Genomic DNA, 14,180 nt, shown 5'->3' on the forward strand with positions numbered 1-14,180 from the left:
ATCCGGAGCATAGCCGAAGAAAGTAGTCGAGGAGTGCTGTTAAGAAGCAGAGTGCAGTTCTTGGAAGAAAATGAGAAGTGTACTCGCTTCTTTTTCAGGAAAGTGGTAGGCTCCAAGTCTGTCATGGAAAGTGTAGTTGATGAGGAGGGACGAGAGAGAACAGAGCCGAGTGCTGTCCTCTCCTGCACGGAGGCCTTCTACTCAAGACTGTACAGCTCTACAGAGGTAAAGGATGAAGAAATTCATTTTTTTACCTCAAAGCTAGAAAACGTTTTGAGTGAAGAAGATAGGGAAGTACTTGAGATGGATTTGACAGTAGAAGAGCTGAAACAGGCTATGGAGAGCTTACAGAAGGGGAAAACTCCGGGTGCTGACGGGCTCCCTAAATAATTTTATTGCACCTTTTGGGATCTGCTTCAGGATCCGCTACTGCTCCTATTTGAGGAAAGCTATAAGACAGAATTGCTGCCTGACTCCTTAAGAGAAGGCACTATCTCTCTCTTGTTTAAGAAAGGAGCAAAGAATGACATAAAGAACTGGAGACCCCTCAGCCTGTTAGGCGTGGACACTAAGATCCTGTCCAAAGCCCTTTTCCTGCGCCTACAAAATATACTGGAGGGAGCCAAAAGAAGGACATGATCTCAGGCTGCAAGAGAAGAGAATTAAGGTCCTGGGGGTGTATTTTGGAGAAGAGATGGGAACAGTAAATTGGCAGAACAAATTGCCAATCTTAAACAAAAAACTGATGCAGTGGAAGGACCGAGACCTCACCATGACAGGGAAGGTGCTGGTCATCAAAGCCGAGCTCTTGCCTGTCTTGAATTTTCTGGCTTCTACCTTCCCAATCCCACACCGTGTTGCGGCGGTGCTGAGGTGATTGATGTTTCAATATCTATGGGGTGGGAAGCAGGGAAGACTCAGAAGGGAAATAATGTACAGGCCGCTACCCTCAGGGGGGAAGTCTGTCCCAGATATTGCTATGAAGCTGCTGTGCATTTTCCTGGCCTCTGTGCTGAGAGGCTTTGCAAAAACACCTGCAGCGCGTACCTGGACTTATTTTTCCAGGCTCTGGGTAGGTAGGGAGGTGTTCAGAGTGTGGGGTGTCAGACCCAAGCTGGATGTCCCACTCTCTGACACATGCCCTGCAATTTATGGGACAGTTAAAAGTTTTCTAAGATCTCACCCAATTGGCCATATTCCCCTCCGAGATGTCAGCGTCCTCGCTGCGTTAGGGTGGGCTGCGGCGAGGAGGAGACTGTGACCCATCTCCTGTGGTCCTGCTTTTTTGCTAAGGCCTTCTGGGCACAGTTTGAAGATTGGTTGCAAGCTCTCTCGCCCCAATTTACCCTGACCGCTGCTTTCGTCATATATGGCATCTCTCCTGTCAAACTTCCTCCTGACGTGTTTGACAGGATCTGGGCCATGGTGAACAGTGGAAAAGACGCCCTGTGGAGAGTGAGGAACATGGGGCTGTTCAAAGGCATCAAGGTCCCAGTCAAGGCAACAGGTAGCCTGGCCCTGTTCAACACCCGAGAGAACTATTACCTCAGAGATCTGTGGAGAGAAGGGAGGGAGGAAGCAGAAAATCTGTGGGAAATAGAGGGCATAGGTTAATATCTCAAGAAACTGTGAAAAACATTATCATGTTTAAGTAAAGAATGTGATTTGCACCAGAAAAAAAGAAATTGTTGCTATGTAACTGGTACCGTGTCAAAATGTAATGAGATGTGATCATATATACTGTTTTAAGTATGTATATTAATGTAAAGCTTTCTAATTTGTGATGTCCTGTATTTTTTTTGTGAAAAGAAAATAAAGTTCTTAAAAATCGAAATTGGTTCACCCAGAGCGAGGCTCGGCCATTGCACTCCGGCTGTGCTGACCCCTGCGAATTCCCCAAATGTGGGAATCTCGACTGCATCATTTCTGGTAGTGGGGGACTGCGTTCGCGCTATCCCCTGATGTGCTTGGTCCAATATCAGATAGGGAAGAGTTACGACACCACGAGCTGCGATAGGATCCCAGTTCGAAAGGAGTCGATGCCACTGCTGGTTCCCAGTTTCTTTTAGTTAGAGGTCCGGAGAAGCATTTCAAGCTGGTTACACTACTCCTTCTGGACAATCATTCCCCTTTCAAAGTCGTTTTGCTGTAGTCTGCATTATTTAGGCTGATTATCGAGGTTAGCCTTTATTTGGTCATGGGGGCCTCGGTACTGTATGCTAATTCTCAAGACAGTTTCACCCGTTTTCTGATTGCTAGGTTCTGTACCAGTGCAGACATGTCAAACAGTGAATGGCTTTACCTCTATTGTATCTGTGCTCAATGAATGAAATCAGTAATAAATGAATATATGTATAGTTATACGAAAAACAAGTGGTTTATCGACTCATCTTCATTTGCAGATTTAGAGGTAGCTTCGATATTCGTTTTACTAACGGGTTTTTTTTTATATATAACATATAACCACATATAACATATAACATATAACCATAGCAACAAAACATCTCTAGAGATGAGGCTATAGATCACCTTTCCATCCTCCAGGTTTTCCTCCCAAAGCCTACGGTACCAACGGCGACCCCTGCTGGCCGAGAGAGCAAGAGCTTGCAGCACCTGGTATTCCCAGGAAGTCTCCAAGTTCTAACCAGGCCCAACCTTGTTTAGCTTCCAAGATCAGACAAGATCAGGTACATTCAGGGTGGTGTGGCCGCAAGCAAAAGCCGTGGTGCCTGACTCGCTACTTGAAGCTGTGTGTGGCTGGGGCTCCGTGCCCCCTGAGCGGGACTGAAGGATCGTTCTTGTGCAACTCTTTGGAAAGGAGCCTCTTTCCAAATCGCATTGCGTACCTGGATGTTAGCGAATGTGCTCCCTTGTGTTGGCTTGTCCCGCACTGGAGGAGAACAAACAAACTGCACGGAGGAGCACAAGGCAAGTCTTCACAAGACAAAAACCTCCAGTGCACAGCACTCTGAAAACATTTCTGGGCTGTCGCGTGTTTATTTCAGCACATAAAGCGCACCAGTCCAACACGTCGGCCGGGCCCGCGGCGGCTCCGCCCTCTTGTGGCCTTGCGGCGTCAGAGCAAGAGGCTCCTTCTCACTGCCTTTCCACTGTGTTGCAGAGCCCCGAGAGGGAACCTGGAGCGCACACTTTGTGGGAGGCGGGGGACCGCGTTCGCGCTTTGCCCCCGGTCTCTTGCACGAGTACTAAATCTCACGGCGCCAGCCAGCGGCCAGGAGACAAATACAATATCGCGGGACAGGGGGGCCTCGTCATTGATTGTTACATATGAGACGGGGATTAGGAGGAGACCCCGACTGATTGGTAAAGGGGAACACTAACACCAGAGAGACACCCCCAGAGTCTCTTTTTGAGAGACGCCCTGGGATTTCTTAATGGCCAAGAGGGTCGGGACCTCGGTTTTACGCTTCCCCCGAAGGACGGCGCCTGTTTGTGCAGCAGAGTGTCGCCATCAGGATGCTGGGGCATAAGAAAGCCACACAGACCACAGGGTGGGCGCTCCCTACTGGTCCCAGTCACACCTCTTGTAGGAGCAGCAGCAACCTGAGCTTTTCCGGGGGGAATCTCCCATCCGGGTGCCGGCTAGGCTCACACCTGCTGGGCTGCCGTGGGTGAGCCCAGTCGAGAGTCGCAGGGTGAGCTCTAGTCACTGGGGAGAAACGATACAAGTGAAGGATTACTCGGCTCCCAGCACTTGAAAAGACCGACAAATGACTCATTCCCACCGGAGCTGAATGTACCTGCATGTGTCGTGTCGTCTACTTCCCCCACCCCGCTGTGTTTGCTGTATTGTCTTTGAAGCCGGCCCCCGAGACGAGACGGGCTGTTCCTGTGCCCCAATTAACACTTTACAGGTGCCATTCCCCGGTATTGTGGCCATTGTCGGTGGTCACACGCGATAAGATAAGGTGGAGGAGAGCGGGGCATGCCCAGCGCCAGACATTCGAGGAGGGGGCTGTGCGAGGTGAGGTGAGGTGCGACACGCCGGAGCCCCGACGCTGCTAATGCGGAGCACTTGTTGAACTGGCATTGAAAGGACGTGTGCGCACGGAGCGAGCCTTCCCTGCGGCGGAGCGTGGAAACTTTCGGCGGAGTTGTGTGCGCTGCAGCGGTGCCAAGAGAACAGCACAGAAGGCAGCAGGCTCTGGAGAGCGGGTAAGAGACGGAGCCTTGTGGGCAGGCGAGCAGGCCCATTTTTTGGAAATTGCTGAAAAGGCTCCGGTGTTTGTTCGGTGCGTGGCAGGCGCACGACGCGAGCTTGCGTAGCGATTTGCGGGCCTGGTGTTATGCAAATGAGGCCGAATTGCATCCCGGGACATGCTGCGAATGCGCATTGGCGACTGCAGATGTGTAGGAAACGGCGCGCTCGTTTTCTCGTTTTGCTCACCCTTTTGAGTGTTAGTGTGGCGTGTGAGTGTGCGAAAGAGTGGGCCCAGCAGGAAGCGGTGGCGTGCGGGGCGAAGAGCTGGCCAAGGCTGCGCGATTTGTGCTTCTGGGTGCGAGCCGCTTGCAGGGGCTTGTACAGCTCATACTTACCTGGCAGGGGAGATACCTTGATCAGCTTGTAGGTGGAGTAGTTGGATTGTTTTCTTGTTTTGTGGAAGCAGTGTTTGTTTTGCAGTTTAAGAAACGGCACCTTTTGGATCCCGCAAGAATGCTGTGCGTTTTGAGCTTTTGGATGACCTCTTAATGGATTGTATGCAGTTCAGCAGAAAAGTGTTGCAGAAGGAACTTGGCTTTGAACCTCGGCACTTGGATTTCATCTTCGCTCTCCCAGGATAGAAAGCATTTGAGGTTGTTTTTGCTACCTATTCTCTGTTTGAACAATGTGTGGATGTGTTTGAGGCAAAAAGAGGGAAAGTTCCTGCCCTTGAGAAGATCAACTTGCAGCCTCTGACACAGAGAGAGAGGAAAACGATGCATGTTGTTATGTTCTCGGAACTGGCAAAGTCAGAGGACATTCACACCTGGCTTAACCAGTACTGCACCGTCCACCATGGAACTGAGGTTAGAGATGTTGACGGTATAAAAACAGTAGCAAGGAAATTCGAGGTTCGCTTGCTACCGGACAATGTAAATGGAGGCTTAAGGCACCTGCCCTCTACAATGTGGCTGGGTGCCTGCAAAGGCTATGTTTTTTATGTGGGACAACCAAAGGTGTGTCAGCGCTATGGAGCTGTGGGACACCTGGCATCGTCCTGCACTGTGAAATGCTGCAAGACCTGTGGCAAACAGGGACATTTAGCCTCTGACTGTTCAATGCTGCCAAAGTGCAATTTATGTGGCTCGGAAGGACACGTTTTTAAGAACTGCCCTCACGCCTACGCCAATAAACTCAAAATGAGAAAGGATGAGGCAGTGCTTGTTTCAGCCAAACCGGCCCGAAAATCCAAAGCAAACAACAAGTCAAACAAAGAACCCTTGTTGGACAAAGAGTCTCAGCCTCCAGCCAGGATCAGTCCTGCTGTGGCTCCGGGGCCGGTGGAAGAGAAATCCACTACGCCCCCTCAACCGCAGACTGCGCCAGACAAGCACGAGGGTTTAAAAACCCCTGAGAACAGCAAGGACCCCTCCCCCACTCCTGCTCCTCAGAACGAGGGCCAGTGTGGGGCCCCCCGGTGGAGCGGGTCCAGCGAGGATACCCAGGATCCAGCGGAGCTACTTTTCTCAGACTCTGCAAGTGCTACAGATGCCCTCCTCTCCTCCATTCAGTCCATCACGGAGGATCTACAGCAGCTGGTGGGTGAGGGGGAAGAGGAGACTGGTGCATCGGCTGCACCCCTTTCCCCTCAGTGCTCCCAGGAGCTGGACTTGAGGAAAAGGAAAAATGACTCTATTTTCTCCCCGAGCGAGGAGGAAGGAGAGCATGGCGATGGGGACAGCTGGAACCCCTCCACCCCTCCCTCTACCCCCTTCCTTGAGATGGACTCCCTGAACGCTTTGACTGCTGCCACCCTGATGAAGGCTCATTCAGAGGATGGCTGGCAGGAAATTGGTAAAAAGAAAAAGAAAAAGAAGAAGGTAACAGGTGAGACAGAAGAGAAATGTGTTTTGTAAAGACTGGTTCCACTTTCTTATGTGATATGGCTCTATACATAATTTCTCTTAACACCAGAGGTATCAATGACAGAGTTAAATGCCAGTCTGTCTTTGATTACCTCCAGCAGAGAGAGGGAGATGTGTTGATGTTGCAGGAGTGTGCTTAAGCCTATCAAGAGAGGTATAAAAGCTTTGAAGATAGGTGGGATAAAGGGCCTTCTGTTTGGTCAGGGGACAATAACAACAGAGCCTCTGGCGTGGCCATTCTTTTCAAAGGATGGGCATTCAAATTGAAAAGTATTCAGAGGGTCATAGATGGCAGGTTGCTGTGTGTGGATGTGGAATGGGGGACCGTTAACCTGCGGCTAATCAATGTGTATTGTCCTACTGATGTTGGAGGAAGGGTGGAGCTACTCAAAGCACTCTCTCCCCTATTGTTAAGTAGCACAGACGTGATAGTGGAAGGGGATTTTAATTGTATCTTAGAGCACACAGACAGGCAGTCTAGCTCTCCGATAAAATTGGATTCCAGCTCACTGGCCCTGCAAAACTGAGTTCAAGACTTTAAACTCTCAGACACATATAAATGTATTATCCTACAACAGCAGGATATACATGGTCAGGGAGGAATAGCAGCTCCAGAATTGACTATTGCTTTGTCTCACAGAGAGTGACAGTTGTTGGGGTCACTCTTCAGCCTGTCTTCTTCTCAGATAATCAGGCTTTAGGGTGTAGAGTGGAACTCCAGGGCGGGACTGTCTTTGGCCCAGGCCTCTGGAAACTCAACACAAAGCTGCTAGAGAACGAGGGGGTAGTATCCCACTACAAGAAGAAACTATCACAGTGGCTGTCCTTGCAGTGTCTGTACGGGTCAGTAGGAGAGTGGTGGGAGGAGGTGAAGGTGAGGACAAAGGCCTTTTTCATGGCTGAGGGAAGGAAGGCTGCTGCCAGACGGAGAGGAGTGCTAGCCAGGAAACAGAGGCAGCTGCAGCGTCTCTACACGATGCTGCACAGTGGCTTCGATGTGCTTGAGGATATCACATTTTTAAAAAAGGACGTCCGGAGCATAGTGGAAGAAAGTAGTCGAGGAGTGCTGTTAAGAAGCAGAGTGCAGTTCTTGGAAGAAAATGAGAAGTGTACTCGCTTCTTTTTCAGGAAAGTGGTAGACTCCAAGTCTGTCATGGAATGTGTAGTTGATGAGGAGGGAAGAGAGAGAACAGAGCAGAGTGCTATCCTCTCCTGCACCGAGGCCTTCTACTCAAGACTGTACATCTCTACAGAGGTAAAGGATGAAGAAATTCATTTTTTTACCTCAAAGCTAGAAAAAGTTTTGAATGAAGAAGTTAGGGAAGTACTCGAGAGGGATTTGACAGTAGAAGAGCTGAGACAGGCTATGGAGAGCTTACTAAAGAATTTTATTGCACCTTTTGGGATCTGCTTCAGGATCCGCTACTGCTCCTATTCGAGGAAAGCTATAAGACAGAATTGCTGCCTGACTCCTTAAGAGAAGGCACTATCTCTCTCTTGTTTAAGAAAGGAGCAAATAATGACATAAAGAACTGGAGACCCCTCAGCCTGTTAGGCATGGACACTAAGATCCTGTCCAAAGCCCTTTTCCTGCGCCTACAAAATGTAGTGGCCTCACTGGTAGGGAAAAAACAGACTTGTGGGATAGCAGGACGCCTGATGAGCGACAACCTGGCCTTGTTGAGGGATGTCTGTCTGTACTCAGAGGATCGCTCCCTCCCTCTGTGCATTTTAGGTGTAGACCTAGAAAAGGCCTTTGACCGCCTAAACCGGCAGTACTTAACATCGGTACTTGAGCACATGAAGTTTGGCCCCATCATGAGAAAGTGAATTAACCTGCTGTACACAGGTAGCAACAGCAGAGTCATGGTTAATGGCAATAGATCATGCCCCTTTGAAGTCTGTTCAGGGTGAGGAAGGGCTGCCCATTATCCCCCTTGTTATTCGTTTTGGCTATGGAGCCCTTAGCCTGTGCCTTGCGTCAGGATCAGGCCATTAATGGGATACCAGTGCCTGGAAGTGGGGGAGGAGAGGTAAAGACATCTCTATACATGGATGACGTCACCCTGCTCCTCTCTGACAATGCCTCAATTAGCAGAGCTCTGCAGTGCTGTGATCGTTTCTCTTTGGCTTCCTCTGCAAAAATTAACAAATCTAAGAGTAAGATTTTTTGTCAGAACTGGAGGGAGCCAAAAGAAGGACATGATCTCAGGCTGCAAGAGAAGAGAATTAAGGTCCTGTGGGTGTATTTTGGAGAAGAGATGGGAACAGTAAATTGGCAGAACAAATTGCCAATCTTAAACAAAAAACTGATGCACTGGAAGGACCGAGACCTCACCATGACAGGGAAGGTGCTGGTCATCAAAGCCGAGCTCTTGCCTGTCTTGAATTTTCTGGCTTCTACCTTCCCAATCCCACACCATGTTGCGGCGGTGCTGAGGAGATTGATGTTTCAATTTCTATGGGGTGGGAAGCAGGAAAGACTCAGAAGGGAAATAATGTACAGGCCGCTACCCTCAGGGGGGAAGTCTGTCCCAGATATTGCTACGAAGCTGCTGTGCATTTTCCTGGCCTCTGTGCTGAGAGGCTTTGCAACAGCACCTGCAGCGCGTACCTGGACTTTTTTTTCCAGGCTCTGGGTAGGTAGGGAGGTGTTCAGAGTGTGGGGTGTCAGACCCAAGCTGGACGTCCCACTCTCTGACACATGCCCTGCAATTTATGGGACAGTTAAAAGTTTTCTAAGATCTCACCCAATTGGCCATATTCCCCTCCGAGATGTCAGCGTCCAAAAACTGGAAGATTTCGTTGCACCCCAGAACAATAGGCAGACCCCTGTGGGCATTTTAACATCAGCCCAAACAAGGAAGGTGTGGAAACACACATCCTCTAATTTCTGTGCAACATTCACAGAGATTTAGCCTGGAGTGTCGTCCACCAGTGCTTACCGGTACGAACTTTCTTGTACCGTAGGGGCCTCACCCCCAGCCCTCGCTGCGTTAGGGTGGGCTGCGGCGAGGAGGAGACTGTGACCCATCTCCTGTGGTCCTGCTTTTTTGCCAAGGCCTTCTAGGCACAATTTGAAGATTGGTTGCAGGCTCTCTCGCCCCAATTTACCCTGACCGCTGCTTTCGTCATATACGGCATCTCTGCGGTCAAACTTCCTCCTGACGTGTTTGACAGGATCTGGGCCGTGGTGAACAGTGGGAAAGACGCCCTGTGGAGAGTGAGGAACATGGGGCTGTTCAAAGGCATCGAGATCCCAGTCAAGGCAGCAGGTAGCCTGGCCCTGTTCATCACCCGAGAGAACTATTACCTCAGAGATCTGTGGAGAGAAGGGAGGGTGGAAGCAGAAAATCTGTGGGAAATAGAGGGCATAGGTCAATATCTCAAGAAACTGTGAAAAACATTATCATGTTTAAGTAAAGAATGTGAATTGCACCAAAAAAAAGAAATTGTTGCTATGTAACTGGTACCGTGTCAAAATGTAATGAGATGTGATCAAATATACTGTTTTAAGTATGTATATTAATGTAAAGCTTTCTAATTTGTGATGTCCTGTATTTTTTTGTGAAAAGAAAATAAAGTTCTTAAAAATCGAATCGGTTCACAGCAAACACAGTATTTGTGGTTGTTATCTATGTTTTTGGTTGGTATTATGTTTATTTGGTTGTTTTTGTTGGTTGGTTGTTATTATGGTTATTAATAATACGATCTATAGTTGAAATCTGAGCCTAAATAAAAAGAAAAAGCAAGTGATTAGGTTTATGAGCAATCTAATTACTTATTCGTTTAAAACGCTATATAAAATAAAGTTTATTATTAATTTGCTGGACAGAGCGGTGAACATTATTATGCATAAGACAAAGATAACGATCCTGATCAGTTTAGAAATCTGTGTACGCTGTAAGTTTTTGACTTCTTAAACTTTTAAAATACACGTTTCGAATAGAAAGAAATCCTCTTCCTGGTACAGTCGCATGAAGAGAGAGGTGAAACAGCCCTACACAGCCCTGTCGCAGTACACGAATATAATCATATCGTTATTAAATTCTTTAGATACGCGATTCCATATTATATTAGCAGAAAAGCGTAAAACTACCACTTTTTCACACTCTATTTCACATGTTAGTTAAATACTTCGATGCTTAAAATGTTTAGGGAGAAATAGAATACCAGTGTGTATTTTTCCTTTAAAGTACCGATTCCTGGAATCTGACTGGCTGACACCCTTCTGAAGTGGTTCCATAAAATCTGGTATACGGAAAAGAAAGTGTTGATAAAAAAGCCTGGATTCCCATGTATCTCAGAGAGCGAGTGAACAGAAAAAGGAACAGCTGTTACACCCAGGTTTTGCGCTCTCTCTGTTGAATGAATGAAAGCATTTTATTAAAAACGCGTTTGCGTTTGTCTGGGTATTTACCTTGTAATCTGTGGTTTACATCTACTGTATTGTTTTGAGATGCCACTTTTAAAGGTGATACGTAAAATAAAGTTTTTTATTATTGTTATAGAGAAACATGATCAGATTTTCCCTGCTTCAGAAAAAAAGACGATTAAAATCTGTAATCTTTGCACTTGTACGGTATGTCATCGGAAAATACAATCAGTTTCTGCTTTGTGTAAGGTGTCAAAAAGTAATCTAAGTGGTGAGAAAGCTGTGCTCCTCAAAGGGCTTTACAGGATAAAAACAATAAGAACAATAGTGGCTGGGCAAACAATTTTTTTTATAGAAATACAAAATGAGATACTGTATAATGATGTGCATGAACAACGTTATACTGCTATTTTCCTTAGATACGCGACTAAAAAAAATTAATTTTTTGAATCCCCAGCCGAACACATTCCATAAGAATCAGCGCTTTTATATTTCGCCTTTAAACACATATATTTAAACACGCGTTTACGATTTAAATCAAAACGCGATTTAAATCAATATAAATGTTTATTTTGTAACGCATAGGTGACTATTCATTGTTATTAAAAAGACTTAAATTCGATCATGTTGTGATATTTAGAAATATAAATTTGTTTGGTGCGAGTGAGGTTTTATTTAATCTCTGACAAAGGGAAACGTTTCATTTTTTCAAAGAAATGTTTGTTAAAAAATAAAGTCATAGTTACATGGGATTCAATCACAGACCGTGTGACATGGGAGTCAGGAAACTAACCCACAGCACCACCAGTGCAGTCACATGCTGAGGGCTTAAAAAGCACTACAGAAACATTATCGACAGACAATGTACAGATTTGATAAAGTTATAAAATAATGTAATTAGGCACAGAACAAGTTTACAGCACAGTACAATAATAAATGCTGACCATGACTTTAGAAGCATAAATTACCTTACACTCAATTTAAACACAAGCTGTCTTTAGCCCTCTAAGCTGGTTCATACAGAAGTGTAGAGAACCAGGCTCAGAACACACGGCTTCATTAGCGAATACATATGCAGGACAACTAGAGAAGACGTTTTACAGAGGATGGATTTTTAGAAACATCCCATCAGTGACATCACTGAAGTCAACTTCTAGGTACTGTAACTGTCGTGTGGATAGTTTCACAAGAATCAGACAAAGGTTTAAGCATCGCTTGTTCTAGATAAAACTGCAAAAAAAAACAACAACCCATAATGTACTTCTTTGCGGCTCTCTTTGCCCAAATCATATATTCACAACGTGAAATTAGAAAATAATATTACGTAACCAAAATCTGCAATATGGAAACAGAACCTATGTAATTGTTGACAGATGATGTACTCTTAACATTTTTACAAGACGAACTACAACATTTAAAAAATGACTTGTATGTACTTGATATCTCTAATCAATCCACTGCACTGCATTAAAACAAAACGAAAACTAGAACGCCCTGGGCATACCGTTTCGCGCTTCTTATCAGTTGCTCAAAAGTAATTGGACCGTATGAAATGCATAATATAAACCTAGAAACATATACATGAGCAGTATTTACATAGTATCGGTGTCAAGACATACCTCTCAAATACTGTAAATCAAGTTAAAAATATCTCAAGACCGATTCTGGTCATAATGAAACCATGTTTCGTGTATGTTTTCTTTAAAGTACCGAGACCAGCCATATACTGTATGTTTATGTTCCAAAATTAATATCGTTTATGGCCTTCACACGCATTGCAGTATGCTCCTATTCTTTTTATGCTCAGGCACTAAGATTTCCCTTCAGTGGTAAAATTCCATATAAATATTCAATACTTAAACGGGCACAGTTAAGACATTAAATATACATATACATACTGTATACAGTACAGTTTGCATACGGTAATATGTTTATGTTCCTAAATCAATCTCTTTTATGAGCATGTGAAAGGCATGGTGAATCGATTCTCAAAAATTACTGTACTTTGCATGATTGGAAACAAATGCGTGATTGCGAAATGCTGTGGTGTTACTTTTACAAAGATGGTCAATGAAAAAAATAATGTGGACCAGGACAATACTTTGAGTTTACACTTACAGCTTGTCCAAGGTCATTCATTATTAATACTATTAGTAAAATCTTCGTTAAAGACTTTGATGGCTACAGCTCAAACATGAGAGGTTGAGCTTTATTAGCTCCACCTTGCGGAAATTCCGGATACTATTATTTTGCTAGCGGTATTTACCGGTAACTCGCGGTAGACTGCGTACAGCGTACCGGAAAATAATGCGGTATCGCCTGCACATTTTGAATGGCTGCATCTGTACTAACCAAGCCCATCCCTACTTAGCTTCCAAGATCAGACGAGATCAGGCGTGCTCAAGGACGTGTGGCTGTAAGCGAGAGCAAGGCTCACTGGCTCCCTTCTTATAGAGAGGACAGCTCCGTCACCTCTTTTACGACGCTGCTTTTTTTCCCTTGCGTTTTTCTCTTCTTCCCACGTTCTCTCTCTTCACTGCCTTCGTCCCCGCTCTATTTCACTTTAGCCTTTCACTCTTGCTTCCTTCCAATGAGGACGGAGCTGTGGGAGAAAGGGCGCTATAGAGGATCGCTGTGGAGAGCTGCTGCTGTGTTTTGACATCTGAGCTCTGTGGAAAACGATCTCAATACAATTCTGAAAAACGCGACTCCCAGAACGCCAGCCGTACAAGTCTCCACAGCGGAAGCGCTGTGTCTCTTTTCAGCTGGCGATAAACCTAAAACTGTTCATGATCAGAATAAAAAACGCTCACGCTAATACACAAGCACTCCTGTCTCGCCAAAGCTGACAAATAAACAGACGGAAAAGCCGCACTGCACGTGTGAACAGGGGAATGAGCGAGCGAGCGGGGATAGGGCGCCTCCTGCGCTTAAAAGCTTACAGTACCTGGTCTTTCACTTGTATCGGCAATGCTTGTTAATAAGACAGAATTAAGTGTTGCCGTGCTTTTCCAAATGAGGCCCCATCTCTCTGTTCATCTCTGTGGTGCAGCTACAGAGAAACTACTCATGCAGGCTGATTTAAAGATGTTTTCTTTTGTTAAGGGACAGCTCCCAAATGGGGATGCACTTAGCTAAGCCTGACTATCATGATCAATGGTCATCCATTGGCGCCTATCTGTGTAGGGTGTGCCAGATGGAAATCTGGACTGCATTCCTAAGTGTCAGGAGTAAGTGACTCATATCTCACCTTGATCAACCAATCAGGGACTGGTAGGGCTGAGTAACCCACGTGGGACTCTGATGCCCATGGAACTTTCAGCCAATGAACGAGCTGAAGTTCCTCCAGGTAAAAACAGGCAACACAGAGGGCCTGAGAGACTATTCCGTGGACTTTTCTAAAGGGAATTCAAAGGAGAATTCCAGGGCAGGACAGCCCAGGAGCAAAAGGCTCCCAAGGGCAGGACATTCGCGCAGTGCGCCATCCTGAGACTCAGCCCGGACAACCACGGAACGGCCAGTGTGTCCGAGTGCCAGAACTTTCCTTTGTTCTAAGAGTCTAGAGCGGAGGTTGCCAGAGAGTAACCAGAGGATCCACCTGAGGTTAGCACCAGCAGCAAGCCTCGTGAACAGGTCGGAACTGTGGACAGCTGAATCAGCTGAATGAACCGGTCCTCTTCCTGACTTGCTGGGACCCACAGTCAATTTTTCTCCTGTG

At 46.2% G+C, this 14,180-nt stretch overlaps 1 non-coding gene and 1 pseudogene across 1 annotated transcript; one reads left to right on the forward strand and one right to left on the reverse strand.

The window, feature by feature from the left end:
* Positions 1-1,790: 1,790 nt before the first annotated feature.
* On the forward strand, positions 1,791-1,961 carry LOC138243666 (U1 spliceosomal RNA). Its single transcript, XR_011192314.1, has one exon. It is a non-coding gene; the product is annotated as a U1 spliceosomal RNA (small nuclear RNA).
* A 640-nt stretch (positions 1,962-2,601) lies between these two features.
* LOC138219192 (5S ribosomal RNA) lies at positions 2,602-2,715 on the reverse strand (annotated as a pseudogene).
* Between the last annotated feature and the right edge of the window lie 11,465 nt (positions 2,716-14,180).

The sequence above is a fragment of the Lepisosteus oculatus genome, chromosome 14 (genome assembly GCF_040954835.1).
Source record: "Lepisosteus oculatus isolate fLepOcu1 chromosome 14, fLepOcu1.hap2, whole genome shotgun sequence".
Lineage (NCBI taxonomy): Eukaryota > Metazoa > Chordata > Actinopteri > Semionotiformes > Lepisosteidae > Lepisosteus > Lepisosteus oculatus.